The 22460-nt window shown below is 36.0% G+C and overlaps 2 long non-coding RNA genes across 2 annotated transcripts; one reads left to right on the forward strand and one right to left on the reverse strand.

The window, feature by feature from the left end:
• LOC109947984 lies at positions 6287–8079 on the forward strand. The gene is made up of 2 exons (XR_002270756.1): positions 6287–6333; positions 7851–8079. It is a non-coding gene; the product is annotated as an uncharacterized LOC109947984 (long non-coding RNA).
• LOC109947920 lies at positions 14314–16616 on the reverse strand. The gene is made up of 3 exons (XR_002270709.1): positions 16162–16616; positions 16023–16083; positions 14314–14539 (listed from the first exon to the last, which is right to left on the reverse strand). It is a non-coding gene; the product is annotated as an uncharacterized LOC109947920 (long non-coding RNA).

Consider the following 22460-nt stretch of genomic DNA (forward strand, 5'->3'; position numbering starts at 1 on the left):
CTAACTCTTCGGGCCTACGCTCCCTAATCGAGCATCCTCTTGTTAGCTGAGCAGAATAATGAGCTCTTATTAAAGAATCACCAATCTCGCCCAACGGGCTCAGCACCACTTCCTGAAATAAATGCTGCATCTCAGGAAGTGAATGCCACTTCATCTCGTGGTAATATCCATAAACGTGGGCGATGGGGCAAGCGTGGCCACTGGCAAGGAAGTAGAAAAAATCATGGTGCTCGTTTAGAGGGTTTAGGACCAAGGAGTGGTCCATCCACGAATGGCAAATATGCATCCCGTAATAAGGGAAAGGCACAGATGAGTCATGTGCCTAGAAATGTTGAAAGCCCTTGCCACAGATGTGGAGCAAAGGGACATTGGGTGCGCACTTGTCGTACGCCCAGGCATTTGGCGGATCTCTATCAAGCTTCACTTAAGAACAGGAAAGTGGAGATAAATTACATTGATCATGCTCCGCCAGCCACAGATGGCTCATCAGAAATATCACGTCAGCAAAACAAGACGCATCTAGATGTTTCTGATTTTGTTACTAAAAGAGGGAATGAAGGTTATGAGTCCGAATTAGATTAAATCCCTTAATGTACTATTTGTATTAGCTGTACTATTTGTATTAGCTGAAGTGTTGTTTAAATTTCAATCCAATAAAAGTTGTAATGTTGTCTTCTTTTTGATCCCAGCTTATTTTACTTATTTGGTGGCATGGATGTAAATTATGGATGCCCTCAAAACAAAGGCTATAGCAGAGATATTTGTCTCGCAGACAGCGCAACTACTCATACGATCCTTCAAGATCGGAAGTATTTCTCAAAATTAATGCTTACAAAAGCAAAGGTAACAACCATATCAGGTCCTGCAAATCTGATTGAAGGTTCAGGAAGAGCCCAAATTATGTTACCAAATGGAACAATACTGTCCATTCCAGATGCTTTGTATTCATCTAACTCCAGAAGGAATCTGTTGAGTTTCAAAGATATACGTTTGAATGGCTACCATGTTGAAACAAAGATAGAGGAAAACATGGAATATCTTTGTATTACCTCCAGTGATACCCAAAAGCGTATACTGGAGAAGCTTTGTGAGCTCTCATCAGGGTTGTATTACACAACCATACGGACAATTGAGGCACATAGTGTCATGGACCAAGAGTCCACTGGCTCAAATGCTTTTAAGCTTTGGCATGACAGGTTGGGTCATCCTGGATCCACCATGATGCGCAGGATCATCACCAACTCTAAAGGACATCCCTTATTAACTAAACACATTATGTTATCAAGTGACATCTTTTGCCAAGCTTGTTCACAAGGGAAGTTGGTGATCAGACCATCACAACCAAAGGTTGATGTTGAGTCTCCATCATTTTTGCAAAGAATTCAAGGGGACATTTGTGGACCTATTCACCCCCCATGTGGACCATTTCGGTACTTTATGGTCTTGGTGGACGCATCTACCCGATGGTCACATGTTTGTCTTTTATCTACTCGGAACATGGCATTTGCTAGGCTTTTGGCTCAGATAATTAAATTACGAGCTCAATTCCCAGATTATCCCATTAAGTCAATCAGACTCGATAATGCTGGTGAATTTACATCTCAGACTTTTGATGACTACTGCATGTCACTAGGCATAGATATTGAACATCCTGTTCCCCATGTGCATACTCAAAATGGCTTGGCAGAAGCTTTAATTAAACGCCTTCAATTGATAGCACGCACTTTGCTAATGAAAACAAAGTTGCCAGTTTCTGCTTGGGGATATGCCATTTTACATGCAGCATCACTTGTGCGATTAAGGCCCGTTGCCAACAATCAATGTTCTCCCATACAACTCGTATTAGGAAATCAACCAAACATTTCACATTTAAGAATTTTTGGGTGTACAGTATATGTGCCCATTGCACCACCACAACGTACTAAGATGGGCCCTCAACGCAGATTGGGAATTTATGTTGGTTTTGATTCACCATCTATCATCAAATACTTAGAACCCCTGACGGGTGATATTTTTACCGCACGATTTGCGGATTGTGATTTTGATGAGACAATCTTCCCACCATTAGGGGGAGAAAAATCTGTGTCTAAAGAACAAGGCAAACTCATTCCTGAAAAACGATGTGAATTATCATGGAATGTATCCACATTGTCTCATCTCGATCCTCATACTGCTCAATGCGAAAACGAAGTAAGAAGGATTGTTCACCTCCAAAGTATTGCAAATCAGATGCCAGATGCATTTAATGATGCAGCAAAGGTGACAAAATCTCATATCCCAGCTGCAAATGCACCCGCACGGATTGATGTCCATAATGGACAAAGCAATGTGCCAGCAAATGGTTCATCTGCTGCACGCCTAAAACGTGGCAGACCACTAGGCTCAAAGGATTCAGTTCCTCGAAAGAGGAAGTTGATGGACAAAATGAATCCAAATGAAATAAATATAGAGCCCACAATTCATAATTCAAATGCCCCTAAAGAGGGACATGTACTTCTTGACAAGGAAAACGTCATTGGTGAGACAAGTGCCCCTAAAGTGGCAACCGTACCTGAAAGTCAAGAAATCTCCATAAATTATACGTCCACTGATGAATTGTGGAGTAGAAATGAGATGATCATCGATGATATATTTGCATTCTCAGTGGCTGCTGAAATAATAAAAGATGATGATATTGAACCACGCTCTATTAATGAATGTACACAGAGGCAAGATTGGCCCAAGTGGAAGGATGCAATCCAGGCAGAATTAAATTCTTTGGAAAAAAGGAGTGTTTTTGGACATATTAGTCCAACTCCACCCAATGTGAACCCTGTAGGTTACAAGTGGGTATTTACAAGAAAGCGCAATGAGAAAAATGAGATCTCAAGGTATAAAGCGCGACTCGTTGCGCAAGGTTTTTCACAAAGGCCTGGAATTGATTATGTGGAAACGTACTCTCCAGTAATGGACACAATTACATTCCGTTACCTAATAAGTTTGGCGGTTTCAGAAAAACTTGAAATGAGACTCATGGATGTTATTACCGCATATTTGTATGGAGAATTGGATACAGATATATACATGAAAGTTCCAGAAGGATTCAGGTTGCCTGAAGCAGCCAGAAACACACCACGGGGCATGTTCTCAGTTAAATTGAGAAGATCATTATATGGGCTAAAACAATCTGGACGAATGTGGTACAATCGTCTCAGTAAGTATTTACTGAAGGAAGGATACACAAATGATCCTGTTTGCCCATGTGTGTTTATTAAGAAATCAAAGTCTGGATTTGCGATAGTGGCAGTATATGTCGACGACATGAATCTAATTGGAACTTCTGCAGAGCTTCAAAAGACTGTTGATTATCTCAAACGTGAGTTTGAGATGAAGGATCTTGGAAAGACAAAATATTGTCTTGGCTTGCAGATTGAGCACAGTGCTAATGGAATTTTGGTGCATCAATCAACTTATACTGAGAAAGTATTGAAACGGTTTGGCATGGATAAAGCCCATCCACTTAGCACTCCAATGGTCGTTCGATCGCTTGACACTAAGAAAGACCCATATCGTCCAAAAGGGAATGATGAAATGGTCCTTGGTCCAGAAGTACCATATCTTAGTGCAATAGGTGCTTTATTGTACCTCGCACAATGTACCAGACCAGACATATCATTCTCAGTAAATCTGTTAGCAAGGTACAGTTCTGCTCCAACAAGGCGACACTGGACCGGCATCAAACATGTTCTACGATACCTTCGTGGGACAACAGACATGGGGTTATTCTATTCCAGTGAATCGACCAACGCCCAGAGTATTATTGGTTATGCTGATGCAGGATATCTCTCTGATCCACATCAAGGACGATCACAGACTGGGTATGTATTTACATGTGGAGGAACTGCGATCTCATGGCGTTCAACAAAACAAACATTAGTGGCCACATCTTCCAATCACTCGGAAATACTTGCCCTCCATGAAGCCAGTCGTGAATGCGTTTGGTTAAGATCGGTAATCCATCACATCCGAAGCACATGTGCCCTACCCTCAATAACAGACACTCCAACAATTCTGAATGAGGACAATGCCGCTTGTATTGCTCAGATTACAGGAGGATATATCAAGGGTGACAGGACCAAACACATATCACCAAAGTTTTTCTATACACATGAGCTCCAGAAGAGTCAAGAAATCAAAGTCAGACAAATCCGCTCAAGTGATAACCTGGCAGATCTCTTCACTAAATCATTGCCGAAATATACATTCCAAAAGTTAGTACATGGCATCGGATTACGACAACTCTGCAAGCAATCAAGTTGGAGCATGCAAAATCAGGGGGAGCATTCAAGAGTCCTCTAACATAGGACATATGCACGTTGTACTCTTTTTCCTTTGCTTAGATTTTCCCACTGGGTTTTTTCAAGCAAGGTTTTAATGAGGCAACCAATCTAGGGTCATGTGGTCTCCAAGGGGGAGTGTTATAAAAGTCTTGAAATGGAGCCCACACATACTGTTCATTACTGTTCATTACTGTTCATTACTGTTCATTTGGCGGCTTTGATAGAGTTTGTCTGTCACGGGTGAACAGTGATGAATAGTGATGAATAGTGATTATTTCAGCCTATAAATAAGAAGAGAAACGGAAAGAAGAAGGGAAAGAAAAAAAAGGAGAAAGGAAGAGAAGGAAGAAAGAGGAAAGAGAGAGCAGAGAGAAATTCTCCTAGAGAGAAAATTCAGTGAGCCACATATATTGTAAACACTAAACTTGTAGCTCTATCCTTTTACATAGTGGAAAAGTTACTGCTGCTGCTCTCCGAGGACGTAGGCATAGCCGAACCTCGTTAAATGCTGTGTCTCATCTACTTTACTTGCAGCTCAGAATTATCGCACATATCCCAGGTTATTTTTATAACAGTATAAGATTTCTCAATTTTTATTGAACATTTTTTCCTCTCAGGGAGTTTGGTTTGTGGGAAATAGAGTTTTGAAATGGAAATTGATTTATCATGTTTGGTAAGTTTGGTTGGTGAGAAATGGAGTTTTGGAATGAGAATTGATTTCCCATATTTGATAAGTGCAGCAGTCCTTGTTGACACTTGTTTGAATGACCTCTCCTTTTGCAATATGCTCCATGTAGAACATAACAAACATGTCACAATTCAACTTGCAAATAAATATGTGATTAGGTTTTGAATTATTGGAAATTTAATTGAATAGGTGAGTACAAACAATACTTACGAATCTTCTATTTGTTGGGCACAATCTGTGACGTCTTCAAATAGATACTGACAACCGATGTGCAGTATCCAAGAGAGAGTTTGTTCTTCATTTGGAGATATGTCTCTTTTTGTTGCAGTGTCAAGAATTTGTTTTGCCTCACAAGTTCTGGTTTTTTCCCGCTTTCGAGCAAAGCTTGTGCTTTTGTTTACGAGGCGCACTAATACATAAAATACAATGCAAGTAAGCTACAGCTTTTGTTTCACGTGGGGCTCAATGGGTTTCAGGACTTTAACTAGCTCCATACATTTGTGGACTTGGTTGCTATGCTTTGGCTAGGCTTGGGCTTTAGAGCACATTCTGGTTCCATTGAGGATAGATTTTTGGGAGCTTCTATAATGAGTGGAAAGTTATAAGGGGTGTGTTTGAGGGGTATCTAAGAGCCGTCGGATAAAATCCAACGGTGAATTTTCAATGTTGTCTTTTTGGTAAAACTGGGTTGAAATTACCCATACCCAAAGAGGCAATCCGAAAGTGCACAGCACGCTCTTTCATTCTGGTTAACCCTCCTTCCCTGCAAGCCACCCACTCTGCAATAAGTTCTTCTCTCTCTCTCTCTCTCTCTCTCTCTCTCTCTCTCCGGTTTGTGGTTATCAAAGAACCAAAATCCATTCGGCAAATATCTTGCAACCAACACAGACACAACGGAGGGTTTTGAGTCTTTTTTTATTATTGACACTTTATCACCTCAAAAATTCATTTTTTGACGCCCAAGTTCTCCTAATTCCTATCCTCTCTCGCACTCTCCCAAATCTTGCCTCAGATCCAGCTCGCCAGCCATCTCGCTACTGTCCAATCCCGTTCTCCACTCATCCATCTTCATAATCCAGCTCTCCTCAAATTTGGAACCCTAGTTTAACCCTATCCAAGCCGCCGCAACTCACGACCTCCGTCGTCGACCTCCACCGCGAAGCCACTATCGGACCTCCGTTGGCGGTCTCCACAGTGGGGGAGTTCTGATATGGGGTTTGGGCTCTCTATCTGGTATAAAATTCGGTGATCCCCCCTGTTCTTATTGTTGGAACAGTAGGGGCATTCATGGCCCCGCTCCAACCTTCTTTCCTTTGCTCTCCAACTGTACTTCCTCTTCTTCTCCATCTTTAAATTTCATTACTCCTCCTGACTTGAACCACCTACTTCTCTGGTTCTCTTCTTCTTCATGTCATTCAATTTCAATTTATTTTTTTCTTTCTAAATTCTACTTTAGGGATTTAGGAATTAGAGATTCAGTTGGGCATTTAGAACTTAGGGGTTAATTTTAGAAATTCTAATTTAGGGATTCATTCAATGCCTAATTTATAAGCTGTGGCTTTGTGAATTATCAAGTGAACTACTTGTTTTTAATTGATCATTGATAACGGTATTATTGTAGTTTTTAATTGATCTTTGCATATTTCATATTTTAGCCTTACAATTTTAGTGGCTGGGTGTGTAGACAGGTTATTAAATTCTTCTAGTATTAATGGAAGTTGTGTCACTAAATTACCAGTACCTACGCTCTTGGTTGACATGGTTGTTATGAATTGTAAGATTAGCTTACTATTCGATGGACCCACTTGCTGATATTAGGAAATGGAGTTATTAATTGAAATGAATGGGAATGTGCTTGTTTCTTATGCTATCAGATTTTGTGTGAGTGTGATGCTAATCAACCATTGAAATACACATCTTTTGGTGTTAATATTTGAAGTGTTGGAACATGGGAAAGTTGAAAATAGGCATCTTCATGAGATGCTTGAGCAAAATTTGAAGTATTACAAGAGCATTAAGTAGACCTCCCTTGATATGGCTTGCTATAAAATGTAAAATATGGATCTGATTTCCTTGTTCTAATGGTGCCCCCCGTAGATTATTTGTTTCAATTCATGATTCTCATACACCTATATAGAAACATAGGATTGGTTTGTTTTTATTTTATCAGCAATTGTTTGTTTTTTAGAAAATGGAGAATATTGGACTGCTTCAGAAAATTTTGGTTGTTCTGTTCACTACTGCCTTCTTTAGGAAGCTTATATAAAGTACATGTGGAGCTTCTTGAGTCAGACAATTCCACATTGCCCCATTTTTTGCCAAACCATCTGATGATTTTTTAATGGTTCTTTATGTTCCTAATCATGTTCCCGTATTATCACTTTCTCCAGGAATAGTTACTTTTCTTCAATCTTATTGGATTGGAATGCAGCTTTTTTAGTTTCATTGTTCTGTGTATTGCTATTATGGATGTTGTATTTGTATCTGGTTCTGTATTGATGTTATGGATGTTGTTTGGTTATATTAATTATTGGTTGGTTGATTAAGTTCACCCCTTGAGGTGCTTTGATGTTTGGTTATGTCCCTCTTATTTAGTTTAACATTTTCTTTGTGCTTTATGTGTTCCACTTTTTCCGATTTTCTCTTGCTGGTGTTCTAGGTTAGGAAGCTCTTTGCCTATTGTATGAGTTTCTTACGTCTTTTAGTTTCTGATTGCAGTTTTCTTGTCTCAATTTCTATTTTATTTTTTTGGTCTTTGTTTCTCCTTTTTGCTAATTTCTTGTTTTGCCATCTCTTCAGCAGGTGTTTTTTTATTTTATTTTATTTTATTTTTTTAATGACAGTTGGACCTAGATTTTTGACTTATGGAAGATTGTTGTCATTGAGAACCATCATCAATTTGGCGTGGGACAACATTCCATTCTGTCACAAGAAGTGTGCTGTAATTATATGGAAAAAAAAACATTTAATTGAGGAACTATATTTTAGTAATGTAATTTAGTCCTCATTCAATTAAATTGAGTTCAATTTACTTGAGAAATTTCAGTCTTGAATCTGTTCTTTTTATATTCACAAGTGTGTGCAATAGAAACGTACTTTTTTTTTTTTCAAAGAACAATGGAAAATTAACTTTTACTTATATTATACATTGAAGAGAGAACATTGTATATGTTGTGTATTATGTCCCTGTCCCTCCTCTCTCTCTCTCTCTCTCTCTCTCTCTCTCTCTCTCTCTCTCTCTCTCTAAGATGGACTATTGGAGTTTTCGTATTGCCAATGTATAGCCTCCAATTGCCCTAGTATTGCCATTATATAGCCTCCAATTGCCTTTGTATTGCCATTGTATTGCCCTAATTGCCTTTGTATTGTCATTGTATTGCCCTTAATTGCCTTTGTATAGCCCCAATTGCCCTTGTAATTGAAGATAATGCCATAAGGAGTTTGTAACAATTTTTAATGTATTTTTCTGATTTTTAATTATTTATTTACGAATTAAAAAAAAAACAAAAGAAGGATCAAAATGGACAGTGGTCCAATCACTGGAGGACAGTCAGTCAGCCACACTGACCGCGCCCATTCAGCTTTCGTCATGTGTCACTCCATACCATTTAATAATACTTTCTAGGATTTAACTTACAAAATTCATAATAAATTAAATACAAATCCAAAAAATTCACCGAAAATTGGTAGGAACTCCTTGTGACATTCTTTACGCCTAAAACTCCAAAAATATAATTTTGACTTATAAAATCTAAAAATGATAATAAAATCTGAAAATGATAACAAAAACTCAACTTTGTTTCAAAACAAACTAAAACACTAAATTATGTTCCATAAAAGTAATGTATATTGGTGCGTCTATATTGCACGTCCGTTGCGTATATATTGCTTGTCTATTGCTTGCATATCGTACATTTATTGCGTGTGTATTGATTGTTTATTGCTTACGAAAGAAATAAACAACAATACACAAGCAACAGACAAGCAATATACACACAACAGACAAGCAATATACACGCAATAAACATGCAATATACACATAATAGACATGCAATATACATCACTCCCCAATTACACCAACCATAAGGAAGTCGTATTGAATAGGAAATTCTACTTAACAGTTGTTCTTCCTACTAAAAGAAAGAATAAGGACCGTTTCCCCCCTTAAATCTAACTCCTTAAATCTTATTTGAGTGGTACTTTTGCCTCCAATAAACATGTAATATTGGAGCAATAACATGTGATATACATGCAGTAAATAATCAATAAACCTTCACTAAATATTCAATATCGGTTCAATAACATGCGAAATACATGCAGTTAACAATCAATAAACCTTCAATAAACATGTAAACAATCAATAAACCTTCAATAAACATGTAAACAATCAATAAACCTTCAATAAACATTCAATATCGGTTCAATAACATGTGAAATACATGTAGTTAACAATCAATAAACCTTCAATAAACATGTAAACAATCAATAAACCTTCAATAATCATTCAATATCGGTTCAATAACATGCGAAATACATGCAGTTAGCAATCAATAAACCTTTAATAAACATGTAAATAATCAGTAAACCTTCAATAAACATTCAATATCGGTTCAATAACATGCGAAATACATGTAGTAAACAATCAATAAACATTCAATAAACATGTAAACAATCAATAAACCTTCAATAAACATTCAATATCGGAATAATAACATGCGAAATACATGCAGTAAACAATCAATAAACCTTCAATGAATATTCAATATCATGCGATATACATGCAATAAACAATCAATAAACTTTAAATATACGCAAATAAACAATCTATATACACTGAATAATTATGCAATTTTCAAAAAAATGCATTGTCTTATTATTGCATCGTATTGGCCCTGTATTGTGATTTTATCATCTTCATATGACTTTATTTTTTTAAAGTCAGTCTTGGAAAGTTTTTGCTAGGTTTCCGACAAATAAATGCTTTTGTTTGAAACAATAATTTAAACTCAATGCCAATCCACCAATTTCAAGAACAAAAATTACAAAATGGGTTTGAAAACTCATTGGTGGTGTGTGCAACATGTCTTTTTGGGGAGAACTTTTACAATCCTTGAAACTGTGCACTTAATTGGTCATTAAAAGAACAAATAATATGACAATTGATACAAGTAATAAAACTAATACCAAGTCCTTAATGGACTTCAGCATATTCAGCATTGTAGCATCAAACGTGCCATCTTGTTGTTCTGCTTCAGCGGAGGTTACATCAACCCATTTGAATCCATTGCAACTGGTGGCTCCGTAATTGCAGGCATCTTATATGCAAAATAATTCTGTCAGAGTTAGACCTAAGTTTTTTTCACCCACATACATATTCTGGAAATGAAAACTTACATAGGAGGTTAGACACTTCTAAAATTACTTCCCTCGATTTTTATCTGATTTTGAAACCCGAAGCACCATTGCAGCTCCACAATACTGACACTTCTTTGTTTGAGCGGGAGATGAAGACGAAGACATGTTGAATCTTCTCACTTGTACCTCTTCTCACTCAGATCTTCTCACTGAAACCTCTTCGGACTCATACCTTCTCACTCATAGTTCTCAGTCATACCCCTTCACTCATAACCCTAAACTTTTTACTCAGCTCTCTCTCATCTCTGCCCAAATTGAATTATATCCTTCTTTTCTGTGTGTGGGTGGGTTGGTCACGATCTGGACACCTGTACCGTCAGAATTGTGACACTTTTTACCCTGAAAAGCAATATAATATTTCACTACCAAATATCAATATGAAAATTGAGGGGACACTGCTTTAAATATATTATTTTATTTATATTTCATTAAGGCAACTAGTTGGATAAGAATCCATCATCATTGGTTCCATTTTAATAACATTACTAGGGGTAGTTTGGTGTGGGAAAATGAAAAAGTATCTGATGTGACCTTCTGTGACTAGTCAGTAATCCATCACATTTATATCAATGAATTTGATGGCGGGAAAATCTTAAAAATGGCTATGCAAATAGGTTATTAATTGACTTTTTGACTGTCTGACTCTCTTTGCATTTCGATGACGTTTTCCCTTCTTTTGTCTTGAGTTTTAGGGTGTTGGGTTCAGTTTCTTTAAAAGGGTCAACTTGGAAAAACCCCAAGTGAAAACACCTTTTCAAAACACTACAAAAAGGCTACGAATGACATTTTACTAACACAGATATTTTGCACAACTGCAATCTTAATATTTGGTAAACGAAAAGGCATGCATGGAGTGAGTAGGTGTCTTTTCACCGAGGCTTAGGAATGACATTTTCCCACTTAGCATATCCCAAACGATTTGGTTACGCACTTCTTAAGCAAAACTTGAACAGTGAATGACTTCTAATAATTTTTTCCTGATGTTGTAGAATGGATGGCTTGTAAATTTCCATTTTATTTTTCAAAACACCCCTTAACCCCAAAAAAGAAAAAAAAAATTAACAAATTGAAGAAGAGAGAAACTGATTAGCACCAAAAATGGTCTATTCGCACTCAAAATAAAAATAAAAATAACAATTTGGAGTAAATATAATTAACAAATGTACAGGCTAAAAAGTAATATAATAATAATAATAATAATAATAATAATAATTTAGGATAAATAATAATAAAATACTAATGTAGCGTAATCATGAAACAGGGAATTCAGTAGGAAGATGAATTCTCAATGAGTTCGTAGCAATTTTCGGAACATTATTGTGATTTTTGTGTATTTAGTTATGAATTTTCTAAGAAAAAATAATAAATTCGTTGAGACACACTAACTGCGCCCCATTCAGCTTCCGCCATGTGTCACCCCACACGATTTAATACTATTTTTCTAAGATTTAACTTATAAAATTGATAATAAATGAAATACAAATGAAAAAAATACACCGAAAATTGATACGAACTTCTTGTGACATTCTCTACGCCCTCAACCTCCAAAAATATAATTTTGACATATAAAATTTGAAAATGATAACAAAAACTCAACTTTGTTTCAAAACAAACCAAAACACTAAATTATATTCTATAACATAACACTTGTGTTCTTTGATTTTAACGCTTACCAAGAACTCAAATATGTGGAATCATGATTTTAGACCTTTATAATCAAAGATAATGTTATTAGGAGTTTGTAGCAATTTTCGGTGTATTTTTCTGATATTTAATCAAATTTTTATGAAATTTTAAACATAAATTTGATAAAAGTATCAAAACTGACATGTGGCGCATTGACAGAGAGACAGCCATCAGACACACTGACTGCGCCCCATTCAGCTTCCGCCATGTGTCGCCCCACACAATTTAATACTATTTTTCTAGGATTTAACTTATAAAATTGATAATAAATTAAATCCAAATTCAAAAAATACACCGAAAATTGGTACGAACTTCTTGTGACATTATCTACGCCTTCAAACTCCAAAAATATAATTTTGACTTATAAAATTTGAAAATGATAACCAAAACTCAACTTTGTTTTAAAACAAACCAAAATACTAAAGTATATTGTATAACATAACACTCATGTTCTTTGATTCGACAATTACCGTGAACATAAATATGTGGAATTATGATTTTAGAATCCATAGTCAAAGACAATGTTATAAGGAGTTTGTATCAATTTTTGATGTATTTTTCTAATTTTTAATTAATTTTTAATGAATTTTAGAAGTGAAATCCATAAAAAATAATATTAAATTATAGAGAATCACACGTGGCTGCAGTTGAAAGGAGAGCAGTAGTTGTTTTCGACAGATGGCGTTGTATGATTGCGCCACATGTCATTTTGTTTATTTTTTTTCCAAGTTTATCTTTAAAAAAATCATAAAAAATTAATTAAAAATCAGAAAAATACACCGAAAATTGTTACAAACTGCTTACGACATTATCTTTGACTATGGAAGTCTAAAATCATGATTTCACATATTTATGTCCACAGTAAGCCTTGAATCAAAGAATATGAGTGTTATATTATAGAGCATCAACTAGTGTTTTAAATCGTTGAGAAATAAATGTGAGTTTTTGTCATCAATTTATATTTTTCTAAGTGAAATTGTATTTTTGTAGCTTGATAGTGTAGAGAATATCACAAGAATTTCGTAGGACTTTCCGGTATATTTTTTGGTTTTTTAATTTATTTGTTATGAATTTTAGAAGTGAAATAAAAAAATAAAAAATTATAGAGAATCACACGTAGCTGCAACTGAAAGGGGAGAAGGCACATGTCATTTTGTTTACTTTTTCCAAATTTATCTTAAAAAATCATAAAAAAATAATTGAAAATCAGAAAAATATACCAAAAATTATTACAAACTCCTTATAATTATGGAAGCCTAAATTATTCTTATATTATTATTTACCCTAAATTATTATTATATTACTTTTTATCCTAAATTGTTATTATATTGTTATTTACCCTAAAATATTATTATATTACGTTTTACTGTGAATTATTATCATATTATTATTTACCCCAATTGATTATTATATTACCTTTTACCCTAAATTGTTATTATATTGTTATTAATCTTAAATTATTATTATATTATTATTTACCCCAAATTATTATTCTATTACTTTTTATCCTAAATTGTTATTATATTTTTTTGTACCCTAAATATTATTATATTACTTTTTAATAATAATAAATTAAATAAAAATCCATCATGTGTCACTCCATACCATTTAATAATAGTTTTCTAGGATTTAACTTACAAAATTCATAATAAATGAAATAAAAATCCAAAAAATACACCAAAAATTGGTAGGAACTCATTGTGACATTCTCTACGCTTAAAAAAAATACACTACGTAAATCTACTGTCTAACTTCAACTTTATAATTTCCAAGAAAGAGTTGAAAAAATTGATATAGCAACAATAATAGAACAAAGACAATATAATAGCAATCATATGGCAATACGTAAACCTGATATTCATCTTCAACTTTATAATTGCCAATACAGAGATTTTCAAAATTGATATGATAGCAATAAGGAAGCAATAGGAAGACAATATAACGACAATTAGATGACAATACGTACACCTGATGTCCAACTTCAACTTTATAATTGCCAATATATAGGTGTAAAAAGTAATATGGCAGCAATAAGAGAACAATCGGAAGACAATATAAAGGCAATACATGGGCAGAATACACAATGTATACAATGTTCTCTCTTCAATTTATAATATAAGTAAAAGTATTTTTTCAATGTTTTGTGAAAAAGAAGGATTTTTCTATTGCACACACTTGCGAATATAAAAAGAACAAATTCAAGACTGAAATTTCTCAAGTAAATTGAACTCAATTTCATTGAATGAGGACTAAATTACAAGACTAAAATATATAATTCCTCAGTTACATGTTTTTTTCCATATAATTACAGCACACTTCCTATGACAGAATGAAATGTTGTCCCACGCCAAATTGATGATAGTTCTCAATGACAACAATCTTCCATAACTCAAAAATCTAGGTCCAACTGTGATTAAAAAAAAAAAAAAGCCTGCAAAAGAGATGGCAAAACAAGAAATTAGCGAAAAGGAGAAACAAAGACCCAAAAAACAAAACAGAAACTGAGACAAGAAAAATGCAATCACTAAAAGACCTAAGAAACTCATACTTAATTGGCAAAGAGGTTCCTAACCTAGAACACAAGAAGAGAAAATCGGAAAATGTGAAACACATGAAGCACAATGAAACTGTTAAATTAAATAAGAGGGACATAACCAAACATCAAAACACCTCAAGGGGTGAACTTAATCAACCAACCAATAATCAATATATCCAAACAACATCCATAACATTAATACAGAACCAGATACAACTACAACATCCATAATAGCAATACACAGAACAATGAAACTAAAAAACAGCTGCATTCCAATTCGATAAGAGTGAAGAAAAGTAATTATTCCTGTACAAAGTGACATTACGGGAACATGATTAGGAACAAAAAGAACCATTAAAAATCTTCAGATGGTTAGGCAAAAAATGGGGCAATGTGGAATTGTCTGACTCAAAAAGCTCCACATGTACTTTATATAGGCTTCCTAAAGAAGTAATAGTGAACAGAACAACCAAATTTTCTGAAGCAGTCCAATATTCTCCATTTTCTAAAAAACAAACAATTGCTGATAAAATAAAAACAAACCAATCCTATGTTTCTATATAGGTGTAAGAGAATCATGAATTGAAACAAATAATCTACAGGGGCACCTTTAGAACAAGGAATGTAGATCCATATGTTACATTTTATAGCAAGCCATACGCAGAGGGGGGTGGGGGGGCGGGCGGTGGGGGTGTCTACTTAATGCTCTTGCAATACTTCAAATTTTGCTCAAGCATCTCATGAAGATGCCTGTTTTGAACTTTCCCATGTTCCAATACTTCAAATATTAACACCAAAAGATGTGTATTTCAATGGCTGATTAGCATCACACTCACACAAAATCTAATAGCATAAGAAACAAGCACATTCCCATTCATTTCAATTAATAACTCTATTTCCTAATATCAGCAAGTGGGTCCATCGAATAGTAAGCTAATCTTACAATTCAGAACAACCATGTCAACCAAGAGCGTAGGTACTGATAATTTAGTAACACAACTTCCATTAATACTAGAAGAATTTAATAACCTGTCTACACACCCAACCACTAAAATTATAAGGCTAAAATATGAAATATGTAAAGATCAATTAAAAACTACAATAATAACATTATCAATGATCAATTAAAAATAAGTAGTCCACTTGATAATTCATAAAGCACAGCTCATAAATTAGGCATTGAATGAATCCCTAAATTAGAATTTCAAAAATTAACCAACTGAATCCCTAATTCCTGAATCCCTAAAGTAGAATTTAGAAAGGAAAAAAAAATTGAAATTGAATGACATGAAGAAGAAGAGAACCAGAGAAGTAGGTGTTTCAGGTCAGTGGTACGAAGGATTACTGAAATTTGAAGAGGGAGAAGAAGAGGACTTACAGAGAAGGAGAGGGAGAGAGAGAGAGAGGACTGTAGCCAAAAATGGAGCCCATGAATGCCTCTATTGTTGCAATAATAAGAAAAAGGGATCAATGAATTTATAATAGACAGAAATTACAAAACCAATATCAGAACTCACCGCTTTGGAGAACGACGACGGAGGTCGCGACTGTGGCTTGGCTATGGAGTCACGATAGTGGTTTGGCAGTGGAGGTCGACAACGAAGGTCGTGAGTTACGGCGGCTTGGCTAGGCCAAACTAGGGTTCCGAATTTGAGTAGAGCTGGGTTATGACGATGGATGGGTGGAGAATTGGATTGGACAGTAGGAGATGGCTGGCAAGTTGGAGTTGGGCGTCAGAAAATAAACTTTTGGGGTGATAAAGTGTCAATAATAACAAAAGACTCAAAACCCTCTATGTTTGTGTTGGTTGCAAGATATTTGCCGAATGGAGTTTGGTTCTTTGATAACCTTAAACCAGAGATGGTGAGAGCGAGAGAGACAAGAAGAACATATTGCAGAGTGGGTGGCTTTTGAGGAAAGAGGGTCAATCAGGATGAGAGAGCGTGCTTTACACTTTCGGATTGCATCTTTTGGTATGGGTAATTTCAACCCGATTGTAGCATAACAGTTCAACCATGGGATGAATCTGATGGCTATAAAGTGAACCCCTTATAACTTACCCCTTATAACTTACCACTCATTATAGTCTGAGCGTAGATTTTTTAGGTGGGTTTCACGTTGCTTAAAGCAGCTCCATACATATGTGGACTTTGTTGCAATTAGAGCCCAATTTGCTTCCTATACTTTACATCCCTAAGGTAGTTCAACCCCAATTAGAACCCCATTGAGCTTGCCATAACTACCATGTATAAAATTCGAAATCAAATCCTCCAACAAAGTGACATATGACATGGGTTGTCCACTCAGCAAACATGAGAAGTTGACAATTGTGTCTAAGCTAGTGAAAAAGTTGATTTGCATACCAGTGGTCTCAGGTTTTAATTCACATGATACTTGATAGTGCGTATGTTAGAGAGAAAACCATTCTCCCTTCCTAACTTTGACCACACCAAAAAAGCAAACATGGAAGTTTAGAATAATTGGATATCTTAATCTAAATTCTAAAAGAATAATAACATGAGTGTTCCAATATACAATGCTAGAACAAAACAAAGCACAAGCTGCCAAGAGAATAGAAGAAATCTAAGTCAGGCTAATTGCCTAATAAAAGAAAACTATACATACTCATTGGATTTCTTCACCTAATAGCTTAAAGATTCAAAGGAGATCTTCAGTATCTTCCAAGTTCTTTTTGGTGAAAGGGGGCAGATCCCAACGCCCAAAAAAAAAAGAAAAAAAGAAAAAGAAAAGAAGAAGAACTAGTCATTGAGGCTTACACACAAACAGCAAGGGAGCCATCAAATCAAAATCATCTAAACTTGCCATTGATTTCAGCTTGTTGGAATTTTTCCCTAAACAAGAAAGTTTTCTTTTTTCGTTGCATTATATAATCATTCATGTCATGGTATAGGACAATTTGCTATGACCAAAACTGATATCGCATCTTTGAAAATGAATATAAAGAATGGGCCATTCAGAATTGGTGGACCAAAATTCATGGTGCAATTAGCATAAGATTTGAACCTTTGTGGATGGTAAAAATTGAAGTCATGATTTCCATCACTTTTAGAACCTGGTAATCATTCATGCCACCCGTGTGAGCATATTCTCTGCATGATAAAGAGTTCGGTTTTTTTTCCATTTAAATGAATAATAAATAATGCTCCCTTGCTGCTGCCGCATTGTTTTCCTATTAGATGTTGAGTTATATAATTTGATGAGAAAAATATTGGATTCATATTCATTAGATGAAACGTTAATGCAAGTAAAATATTGGAGGAAACTAACAATGTCAACTAATATAAAATTATTCAACCAAGGAACACAACGCTTGCCATTTTTGAAAATGAGGAAGTTAACTGGAGCAGACCCTCTTCCAACCAAGGATGTGGATTCACATTCTTGTATTGTTGGCAATGTTCAAAGGCTTTTACATTCCTTTCAAGCCATCTCCTCTTCTTCAAGCATGTCTTCCGGGAAGCAATTTTGTGGAAGACTCTCTTGCGAAGCTGGGGCATTCTACCCCAGCTCACCATATTTGGGTACAGAATTTTCCTTCCATGGTGGCTATGTTGGCGTGAGTCCTATTTTAGATAGGAAATTAATATAAAGATTCTTGTAAATATTGTATTACTTGTTCTATTAGGATTAGCTTTTATCTTTTCCTTGGGTAAAAAGACATTGTACACTATATATACACCTCCTTTGAGAGAAGAATAATATATCAGAAATTCACCATATATCCTTATATTTGACTTGGTATCAGAGCCTAGTTATATTTGCCTTAGAATAGCATACCTCCCTTACTGCTACAGATTTTTTCCTTTTTGCCTATTATTTTGTTTTAATTCTTGCCGTGTTATTTGGCTCCATGGGGGATATGCAGGATTTGTTTAATGAAGATGGCCAATCCAATGAGGTACCACAAATTACCTCAGGGGGTTCTGGTCAGCCTATGTCAATTGTCAATGTTCATCATGATTCTTCCGCTGCTCCTACAATTGTCAAATTGAATGGAACAAATTATTCAGTATGGTCCCAACTGCTTGAGTTACATGTTGCTGGGAAGGGAGAATATGGGTATTTGACAGGCGCTTCTGTTGCACCAGCTCTGGCAGACTCTAATTACAATAAGTGGTATGCTGAAAACGCAATTGTGAAGGGATGGCTGATTCAGTCTATGGAGCCTGATATTATGCAAATTTTCCTTCCCTACAAAACTGCCAAAGATGTATGGGAGAATGTTAAAAAAACATACTATGATGGCCAAGATCAGTCACAGATTTATGAGCTAACTTGTCGGGCATTCAAGGCGAAACAGTCTGGACGACAACTTGTCACATACTATGCAGAATTGCAAAGTATTTGGCATGAGATTGATTATCGACGACCAAATAAATTTACTAATTCATCAGATATTTTGTTTCGTCAACAGGAGATTGAAATTGAGAGGGTTTATGTATTTTTAGCTGGATTAGATGATGTGTTTGACAGAGTTCGTAGCGATATTCTTCGCATGGATCCGTTTCCGAATTTGGAGAAAGCTTTTTCATGTGTCAGACGAGAAGACCAGCGGCGATCCACCATGATGGTACCACCAACCCCGGTGAACACTGGAGTTGCTATGGTAGCAAGGAACTCCAGGCCTGCCTCTTCCTACAAACCTGCTGATTCTACAATTAATGGACCTACAAGGCACTCTATGCCTGCCTCTTCCTACAAACCTGCAGGTTCTACAGCTAACGGACCTACAGGTTCTACAAGACCCAATGGTCCACAACGAGTTAAACCTCAAAATGGCGAAAGGTGCACTCATTGCAATAGCACAAATCACTTTGTAACTGGTTGTTTTAAATTACATGGCTATCCAGAATGGTGGGATGAAGTCAAGGAGCGTAACAAGGCCAAAGTAGCCGCTGAACGATACGCACAAGGCAAGGTCGCACTCTGCATAGGATCTCCCGACCCTTCTGTCCCACAAACTTCCCATATGCCATTTGTCTCCTCCTCCATTGTTCCTCCAGGTTTTGCCGCCCTCCCTATAGGTGATTCGGGCACTTCTTCTAATACCTCAGGTAGTGCTTTTGCTGCTGTTACTGACTTAGGTATTGGTTATGGTTGGATTATTGATTCAGGTGCTTCAAATCACATGACATTTGACTCGACAAATTTGAAGACTCGTACTACTCCTAGCCTTACTAGTATGGCGAATGCAAATGGCCAATCCTACCCTGTGATTGGGGCAGGCACAGTTGATCTTTCTCCAAATTTAACTTTGGAACATGTTCTTCTTGTTCCTTCTTTATCTCAGAATTTATTATCTGTTGGACAAGTGACTGAACAATTAAATTGTTTTGTATTAATCTATCCCTTGTTTTGCCTTCTTCAGGATATTCGAACCCAGGAAATAATTGGGCGTGGTACTAAGAGAGAAGGACTATATTATGTGGATGATGTTTGCACGGGAAAGGCCCTTATTGCTCATGACTTAGCTGCAGACAAGAAGAAACAAATTTGGTTATGGCATTGGCGTTTAGGACGTGCTTCTTTTGGTTATTTAAAACATTTATTTTCAGCTTTATTTTTGGATTTGGATATTTCTAGTCTTCAGTGTGAAACTTGTATTCTTGCCAAGAGTCACCGTGTTTCATACCCTATTAGTTTCAATAAGAATGATAAACCTTTTGCTCTTATTCATTCTGATGTATGGGGTCCTTCCCCAATCTCTACAATCTCTGGCATTAGATGGTTTGTGACTTTCGTTGATGATTATACGAGAATGACATGGATATATTTTATGAAAAATAAAAGTGAGGCTTTTGGTCTCTTCAAGCAATTTTATCAGATGGTTCAGACACAATTCTCGAAAAAAAATTCAGTTTCTGCGATCAGATTGTGAATCATGATTTTGTGTCTTTCTTTCAAGATAACGGTCTTCTCCATGAAACTACATGTCCCTATACCCCTCAACAAAATGGGGTTGCTGAACGGAAAAATCGTCATATTCTTGAGACGGCCAGAAGTATTTTGATAGAAGCTCATATGCCTAAGATGTTTTGGAGTGATGCTATATTATATGCAGTGTATTTATTAAATCGTATGCCCTCTTCTGTCCATGGATACAAGACACCACTGGATGTTTTGACTTCGACACATCCCCTACCGTCAGTCCTGACTCTCCATCCCCGTATTTTTGGTTGTATAGCCTACGTTCACATCCTTAAACACCTACGGTCTAAATTGGATCCATGTGCTCTTAAATGTGTGTTTGTGGGTTTCTCCCCATATTTCAAAGGATATCGATGCTACCATCCTCCGACAAAGCGTACGTATGTCACAATGGATGTCACTTTCTCAGAGTTGTCCATGTATTTTCATCATGAATCCAACTCTCCTCTTCAGGGGGAGAGGGAGAATATTGAAGAGCAGAATTGGAATTGGACAATTATGTTACCTGATATTACCATAGAAAGAGAAGAAGTGATCTGCAATGAAAAAGAAAATGCAGTCACGTCAGTTGAGGACCTGGCGTCACATGTTGCTAACCCCACTTTGTTCCCTACATCTCCACATACCCCACATAATTGTTCTCCCTCTTCTACACCAACAGTACCTGTCCAAATTCCCGAGGCTTCGGATAACCCTGAGGTAAACACAGAACCAAATTTGATTAATACTGACAATTTAATTACAAATGATATTGATAGTGTTGCAGAAACAAGGTATCAATTGCCTCCTAGACGTAATAGAGGATTCCACCAGATCGTTTTTCACCTGAAAATTTAAAGAAGTCGAACTACCCAATTGCAAACTATGTCTCTACTCATCGATTATCTGAAGCATGTGCAGTTTTTGCTAATCATATGACAACTGAATTTATTCCATCTAAAGTACAAGATGCTTTGGCTGCTCCTCAATGGAAGAAAGCTATGGATGAAGAGATGTTGGCTTTGAAAAAAAATCAAACTTGGGATTTAGTTTCATTGCCACAAGGAAAATGACCAGTTGGATGCAGATGGATTTTCACAATTAAACACAAGGTAGATGGTACTATTGATAGATACAAGGCGAAATTGGTTGCCAAAGGATATACTCAGACATATGGTGTTGATTATCAGGAAACTTTTGCACTAGTTGCAAAAATAAACACAGTTCGTGTTCTAATATCGCTTGCAGCAAATTTAGATTGGCCACTCCAACAATTTGATGTGAAAAATGCTTTTCTACATGGAGAATTGAAGGAAGAAGTTTATATGAGCCTACCTCCAGGATTTGATCTATCTGAAAATCCAAATTTGGTGTGCAAGTTGAGGAAGTCACTCTATGGGTTAAAGCAGTCTCCTAGAGCTTGGTTTGGCAAATTCAGTTATGCCATGAAGAAATACGGTTATCGTCAAAGCAATGCAGATCATACTTTGTTTCTGAAGAGGAGGAAAGGGAAGATCACTGTTTTAATTATATATGTTGATGATATGATAATAACAGGTGATGATACAGAAGAGATTGATAAATTGAAACATTATTTATTAACTGAGTTTGAGATGAAGGATCTTGGAGGACTGAAATTTTTTTTGGGAATTGAAGTGGCTAGATCTCAACATGGTATTTTCTTGTCACAAAGAAAATATGTGTTAGATTTATTGAATGAAACTGGGATGCTTGGGTGTAAACCTGCTGATACTCCTATTGTGCAGAACCATAATCTTGAGATTCTTCCAGATCAAGTTCCAACTAATAAAGACAGGTATCAGAGGTTAGTTGGAAGACTTATTTATTTATCTCACACCAGGCCAGATATTGCTTATGCTATTAGTGT

The sequence above is a fragment of the Prunus persica genome, chromosome G1 (assembly GCF_000346465.2).
Source record: "Prunus persica cultivar Lovell chromosome G1, Prunus_persica_NCBIv2, whole genome shotgun sequence".
Lineage (NCBI taxonomy): Eukaryota > Viridiplantae > Streptophyta > Magnoliopsida > Rosales > Rosaceae > Prunus > Prunus persica.